The sequence below is a fragment of the Pygoscelis adeliae genome, unplaced genomic scaffold (assembly GCF_000699105.1).
Source record: "Pygoscelis adeliae isolate BGI_AS28 unplaced genomic scaffold, ASM69910v1 Scaffold156, whole genome shotgun sequence".
Lineage (NCBI taxonomy): Eukaryota > Metazoa > Chordata > Aves > Sphenisciformes > Spheniscidae > Pygoscelis > Pygoscelis adeliae.
In genome coordinates, this window is record NW_008825016.1 from 5,428,657 (window position 1) to 5,436,751 (window position 8,095).

Sequence of the window (8,095 nt, forward strand, 5' to 3'; positions counted from 1 at the left end):
GAAAAAAAAACCTAAAACCTGTGGGGGTTTTTTGTTTGAATAAAAGCCCATGTTATGAAACTGTAGTACTGCTTGTTAGTAGCTTTGCTGTTTGACACAAACATTACCCATCAGCTGACAGTGTTAGTGATTATTTAGTATTTCAGCCTCTAATTAACAAATACAATGATAAATTCTTGCAGAAAATACCATTGTACTTTGTACTGGATACTTTTTTAAACTTGTTTTATGTTTTCTAGTTAGGCATATAAATAGGATTCAGCAACAGAAAGGTTTTCTGTGTGGTTGAGGTAGAAAAAAGGGTTGTGTACATTTACTTCATAGTTTGAGAATTCAAGGGCACAGAGGAGCTTTTGGCATGTACATCTTGGCTTTAAAGGGAACTGGGAAAGCTACACCAGGCTTCGTTGTGTTTTTCCTGTAGATCTCCATTCCCTTTGCCATCTCTCCTCCCTCTTTTCAGACAGGCTTTGAAACTCCTTACGGACCTGATACAGCATTGCTCTAGGAGTTTCCTCATAACCAAATCCTGTCACATGAGGATACTGCTAAGAGGAGAAAAAGCCCTAACAAGTTCTAGCAATGCCAAATTACATTCAGTTCTTGTATTTTCACTTGGCATGGTAACACTTCGAAAGAGCAATTGTTTCACAATCAGAACTTCTGCAGCCTGTTCATTTCCTTTCTCCTACTTAGCTGTTCAGAGACCATCAGACACCAGGCAAGCCAATAAATGTCCATCTGAGCAATTATATAGCATAAACATCAAGTGAAACAAACTATTTTTTACTTGCAAGTACAAATTAAAGGGACAAAACTGATAGTATCACTAGAAATAATTCATTTGCATGGCAACTCTTTTCTCTTTAATGAACTTCAGGTATTAATTAAATTAAAAATCCTGATTTTAAGAAAATTTTTCTCCTAAAATAATCCCTCTGTCGTGACAGATATGAGACACAATTCTCTTAAGGAAAACTTGCAGCCATGATTCATGCGACCTTTTCAGCAATGTACTCAAGAATATGCTAGCTGTTCCTAGGCTGCTTGGACTTAAACTTATGCTAAAAGTTGTATTTATAAATCAGGAGCTTGTGCCTGCATCATCTGGAATAGAAGCAAGTCTCTCTTCAGGCTAGTCCCTGGAAGAAACACTGCTATGCATAGGGATTTCTATGGCTCTTCCATTAGGGATCACTGGTAACATCATTTAAGATGCTCTCAGTGAAGAGATTGAGTGGTTTACAGCTCTTCCCTCTGATCAGTGTTAAAAGAAAAGAAATTCCTTTACGGAGCACAACAGATGTGCAAAAAGATGATTGATGCTTAATATCCATGCTGATAGCCATGTTACCCACAGGGAAGTCCTGAGCAAGAGGGATTTCTGAATCACAGAGCTCGAAGGGAGGAGGAAACCTGATTTGCTAAGAAATTGGTTTTGGTGGGGTACTTGTGAAAGAGGTCAAAAACAGCTGGGTCTGGCTAGCATGTCTTGCAGTGAACTGCAGAAATCTGCAGGCTCTGTCCTTTGCTTCAGGGACTGTGTGCAATATGGAAGTGAACAAATGACATTAAGCAAATATTATCTGGCTCATCTGCTGTCTTTAGACACCTGCAGTATAAATGTCTATGTTTACTAGTCTCCCCAGGATGCCTTTATAATAATTGGAAGAGAATTTGACCCTATTTTTGGCATCTGCTTTAAGATGGCGTGAATCACACCTTCAAAACGCTTCTTTCTCTTTTTTGTTTAGGAAAGCAGCCAGTGGTGACTAGCTCAAAAACAGACATTTAAGTAACAGATCTATCAGGTTAGGAGAGATGAATCCCAGCCAAAAATCAGGGCTGGAAATCAGAGCACCGGGTTTCTTCCTGTTTTAATTTACAGGTATAGGAAATTATTGCTCAGCAAGGGAGGCAGTGTTAAAGCAAAACCTCTGCTTAAAGGCCCAAGTATCTTCTCTGGTTGCACACCTATCACCGTGTTAACACTAGCAATCTGGCAGTGCACGAGGCATTGCTCCAGCTGAGGATGTTTTGTGGGAGCAGCAGTAACGAGGCAGGTCACCCTTCCTCATTGGTCTTTGACTTTGCTTTCAGGTTATTTCAAAGAGACGTTAATAAAGATTTTCTTTGAGCGAGGCTTGCTTTCTGTGATCATTTTCTGATAATATAATTTGTTTTCCACCTGGCAGTAGGGTTGTGGGATGAGGTCCCCCTGGACCTCCATGAGTTTTTATTTTACCTGGCAGTTAACGTCTCAGTTCCTTCCCTTGTCACTTGAACTGGGATAAAAGAAACCTACTCCTTTCTTAAGGAAAAAGAAAAAGAAAAAAAAAAAGAAAGGAAAAAAATCCCTGAGGGAAGGAATGATTATAGGGAAAATGGGACATATATTGTACTGGGTGGCCATTTTCTGGCAAAACGAATCAAGCTCTGAACTCAAACTCTGTTTATTAAGCAAACAAAATGTTTCACCATGTGCGGTGTGCCTGATTCTGCAGCAAACAGCAGAAGCAACCTTGAAACAACCCCGTGTGCCAGGCAAGGGGTGAGATAGCGTTACAGTTCTTCAAGCTCCAAAATGAAACCTTTGTGCCAGCTTTGGTGCAATATTTGATTTGCTTGTAAAAAATCCAGTCTTCTATAATTTATTGTAGTTGTAATGAAATATGTTTAATTTGATGGAAAGTCCTTGATAAGATACCAGCGGTGGCAGCATGTGGATGTTTCCTAACTGGCATTTGAGAAAGCCAACATGATTTAATCAGGGCTCATTTTAAGTTGACTTGTAATTGCCTGCACAGGAAAGGTAAGAAGCGAGTTCCTCTGTAACTATGAGATTCTGTTCTCCACATCCAGCTGGAATATAATATTGCTGCATTGGCTTGTAGGCCTGTGGGGTTTAAATAGTGTCTGCAATCTGGTGCCATGCTGATTTACTAATCCTTGATCTTAGTTGAACATGATCACAGTCCCTGCTTCTGTTCATAAGGGATAGGCTTACTGTTAATTGACAGGCTTTGGCGTCCTACCAAAAGAACTGCAATGTAGAGAAGAAACTAAAACTGAGCAGAGGATGTATCGGACAAGCCAATTTGGGGGAAAAAAATCTATTTAGTAGATCTTTATGCCAAAAATTATTTTCTATTTTATTGTTTCCTTAAAACTACAGTATGTGATTTGCATTTTAACATGAAACTAATAAAAACAGAGTAATCTGAAATGTGTTTGCAGGGTGATTAACTAAGACGTGGTGTTTGAAATCTTCCCAGCTGCTCTGCTTTCCGTTTATTTAATTATTGTGTGAACTTCCACGTCTGTGTCTGCTCACAGAAACTTGTGTGCCATTGTACATGTTATGCATACCCAACCTGATATTTGTGATATTGCTCACAGATTTCGAAGAGATTGTATCCGAGGGCTGGGGGCCGCGTGCCATTTTATCCAGCGTGTTTGAAATTTGATGGAAAAATGTTAGTACACTGTAGTTTCTTTTCCAGTGACTCCCCAGAAGTTTCAGACTGTCTTCTTTTTATTCAGAACTATGTTTGCCCCAAGTTTTGATCCCTTCCTCTAGCTTTCTAAACCTGGTGAAACTTCGAAGAAAAATTATTGTGAGGGTAGGCTGAAATCCTTTTAGATACAACTGTCTACATTTCTGCACTGCTGGCCTTGCAGTCCTCAGACACGCTAAATTGAAGGGCAATATTTAGATGTCTGTGGTACTCTAGGAGAATACAATCTTTCATCAAACAGTTTTGCAGCCTTCAGTATGGCTGAACGTGCCAGTGTAGGTGTGCTTGTTTGATGACAACTTTAAACCCTTCTTGTGTTTTGGATGTGTCACTCATGCTAACTTTGAGCCCACCTACCTACAGCCAAATATAAGTACTTTGAATTCCCTGGAAACTTGTTTTCACACAGTGAGCCAAACTTTGGGGAATGTCCTGCCTAGTTTCATAATTTCATCTAACCAAAGGTAAAGACAGGTGCTCTTTTTGGGTTTTGGGGATCAGTTGTAACGGACCTTTCACTGCTGTGCAAGTGAAGAGCGGACTAGGAGGCTTTTTTAGGTTTAATGAAGAGGAGTGCAAGACTGAAAACTGAACAAATTATTTCATGCTGAGCTAGGGCTGAACTGTGGAGCTGGACAGTGCATGGCATCTCTAAAAGTCTCAGACCAAACTCAAGCCAGGTGAGACTACAGTGACTTGGAGCCAACTCTGAGCCTTCCCAGTTCTTGACTGCTTTGGATGTTCGGGTGTCCCTCAGATAACCGAAATGACTCTGGGGCATGTCTACTGATAGTCTTCCAGCTTTGTCCAACCGATTGCATCATTACCTGGTATTTCAGCAACACCGTGTTTTGCTTCTGCCATGCAAACCTCAAGCTGATGTATTTTCCACACTGACTGTATGGAAGATTCCTTCAAAAGTGGCTGTATAACTACCTTGCAGTCCCCGTGCCAAATAATTTATCCCTGCTATGTGTTTATGTAGTGTATTTGGAGGTGAACACTGTGATGTTAATGGTTATCTCATGCGTGTATGTGTAGCCCACCTGTGAAGCCTGTGGATAGTGGGCACAGATGTCCACATCAGCATGAGGTTTTTGCTCTCAAGATACATCAGTTCAACAGAAAAATCAAACCTTCCTCCAAGCAGTTCCATGGCCTCTGTGGTGATCTAAGGCCTCCGTGGCCACAACAGGCTACCCAAGCTGTTGCCATATAACTGCAAGTCCATGACTCAGTGTAAGCCTCTGTCTTCATGATGGGGGTCAGCTAATACAGCCAAGTGTTGCACATGGATGAAGAGTTCATGTTTACTCTAATGCCTATCTAATTACCTGAGCCCCGTCAAGGTCTGCCAAACTCTGAGGTCAAAAACTTACTATCTCAGACTTAGTTAGCAGTGTCACAGCAATTTTTCCCTTGCCATCTGACCAACAGGGTGATGTCAATATTTTGGTATCTGTGGTGTCACTGTATGCCTCACTTGCTATTGGCCTAGCTTGTTTTAGCAAAACCTCATTCTGATCCCTGCCATCTCTGCCAGCCATATCCTTACGGAAAGGATGGCTCTCTTTGTCCACCTCCTGTGAAGGGTTTTTATAAACGTGCTTTCTCATGCTTGGAGCCTTGGTCTTCTACGGGACCTGAATTTGATGTCAATCAGAATCAGAGAAGTCCTTCTTCAGCTTACCTGTGGTGGTGTCCATGACTTTGCCTCAGTTATTCTGCAGAGTATCCTCTTCTCTGGCACCTCGATTGTCTGGATTATGCTGGAATACGGCACAGCTCTTTCCAGTCTGTAAGCCCTTGTTTTTGTCCATGAAGACGAGAGCACTGGAGTGAGGAACTGGGGAGAGGGGATGCTGCACACCAGATCTTCACCCTCTCCTGGATTCAGATGCAGCTGGGGTGCACAGCTAAATGCAAGAGCTGGGAGACATTCCTGGGTTCGAGACCAGAGACATGAGCTGGAGTCTCATGTCTCCATGAGACTCTAATTATTCTTAAGCAGGTTAAAAGCAACAAAGACATAAGCATTGCCAGCTTTGACAGATCATTTCAAGCAACACTTCATAAAGTGATATTTAGATAGCAGTGCAACTTCAAGACAAAAAACCATAATATTTTTGTATCAGACAATTGCCAGTGGTTTTCCTTACTGGCTCCTGGGCATCCTGTGGTTGTGACAATCCGGATATTAAAAGACCTTTGGCTTCTAACCAGAGAGGCATGTGCTATGGAAACACTGGATGGGCTGTTTCTGGAGCTGTAAGAGAAGCTGAAGCCTCCCACTTTGGCTACTGGGCTGTCTATTTAACTCTGAACTGATAATAACAGTTGTGCATTTTTGAATAATCTAAGAATAATCTTGTTGTGATCACTCAGGAGAGATCGTTTGAGTTAATAGAGGTATGAAATTGAAGTGGATTAGCTAAATCACATTAAAACTCTATGTGTACATTCTCATTCAAAATTAAAATGGGCTTAGTTCTTAGTTTCATTTATTTCCTGCTGTGATGGTTAAAAAGTGTTTCAAATCAGGGCAACTTTAATTCTGAATAGGAAAACCCACAGGGGAGGTGAATATGTTTTACCTAAGGTGCATTAAAAAGTTGATTTAACTTCTTTAAGAAAAATCTCTTATCTTGAATGAGAGAAGAACATATTTGCTTGATGCTGAAAGTTGAAAAATGGTTTGTCATGAGACGAACATAAAAATGTGAGGTGAAAAATAAGGTCTATTCTCAAAAAGTTATTTCTAAAAAATCCCTATAAAATTTAGGAAACTTTCTAATTAAACAAATTGCCTGGAAAATTCAGCTATCCCCTAAAGAGTCATTGTGTTCAATTTGGAACAGCCATTACAGTGTGAAACAGATTTGCTTTAATTGCAAATCTCAGAGCAGTCTCCTCCAGGAAGTTGCTTCCCACCTTTCATTAATAAGACTTGACTGTGAGGGGCACCTGCAAACAGCTGACAACTGCCTTATTATAAATATTTTGTTAAAAGTACTTATTTTATAAATAGCTTTGTGTATTGGCAGAGACTTTTGACTAATGTTGGTAAATTTTAGCTACAATTAAGTAGCTCACTAATAATTCAAAGCTGGGGAAAGTTATCAGAAGGATGCTTAAAAAAAAATCTCGAGTTAGAAATGAGGACATGTATGTTTAAAGACAGCCCTGGAAAAAAAAAAGTATTGTGGTGAGAATGCAATGTATTTATAGAGCTCAAAAGGGTGTGCTCTGTGAAGGTATTGATAGGCAGTCTGTCCTTTTTTCAAGTCTTATCTTCAGGGTAGCAGAGCTCAAATGTGCCAAACACTTCTCGTGTTCAACTCTGATTGCATCTGTGCAATTTTCTCTGAGATTTATGTCTGGTGTAAATGAAAGCAGTGGGCATTCGATCTCATTGTCTCGTTATATTTAACATATTTGTTAGATTAACTGATTGCTTAAATGTTTTTATTCTTATCACATCTGCAGTGCCAAAACTTCACTGATCAACAAAAGGATGCTGGCTGGCTGGATAACAAAGTGACTGCTGCTTCAGGCAAGAAATGCAGGCTCAGAAGTGTGACTACCCCAGCCAGGAGAGAACAGAGCTCATGTGCCTACTGAAGTCGCATTCCTGGTATTGAGAGGGAAGGACAAGTATTGTTTTAAGATTTTTTAAGGGTTCTTGGGTATGCACCCCCTCACACACATGGTTTGCTTCTTCATTTAGGAGAGACTGTAGAAAAGACAAAGGCATCTGGAGCAGGGAAGGCAAAAGAAGCAGGGCAATTTTTGCAATAGGGCAAAAATATTCACACCTTGTCTTTTGCCAGTGCTCTCTCAGTGAAAATGTTCTTGCAGAATATTTCAGTACCACGGTACTTGCACGTGCTCTGCTACCCCAGCACGCATCCGAGTTAACTGAATGTAGCTGTAGATCGTGGATACAGGAAATAAATTGCTCTTGCTGTCTTTGTGTTGCAGTTCTTAATTCTAGAGGCTTTTGGGAAGCAGCTGTAACAGTTTGCTTGAAGTCAGGCTTCTTTAGCTTTCTGATGTGACTGGTGGTGTCTTATGTTCTCAAGGGTCTGAGAACATCTGGGTCAGAAGAAATGATGTCTGCTCTTTGCTGCATGCTCCTCTCTCTGGTGCGAGTTGGCGTTCCAGGACACTGCACTGCTGGCCTTTCAGAAGAGGTGAGTAATTTACTCCTTGACTATGCTTGGTCATAAAAAGCCTTTCAGCATTGCATAGCATGACTACATGCTCATCAGTAGCCTTTGGGCCGTTAGGTGACTGAAGCGATCTTTGTTTATGTATTTGCTGTATTGCACTTGCCAGGGTACTGTGACTCTGGATGAAATATGGTATTTATCTTCAAGTTCTGCTCTGAGAAGTGAGTTGTAAATGGTGGATGCGGGAGATAGAAACCAGCAATGTACCTTCCTACACATTTTTATTTGTCTAGTTTCAGTTTATCAAGTGCCCTTTATCCCTACCATTAAACACTGGTTCATTTCTCATAACTGCTGTTGCAGAGAAGGGCTTGAGAGGGGTTTTGAATGAGAAGTAAACATAAG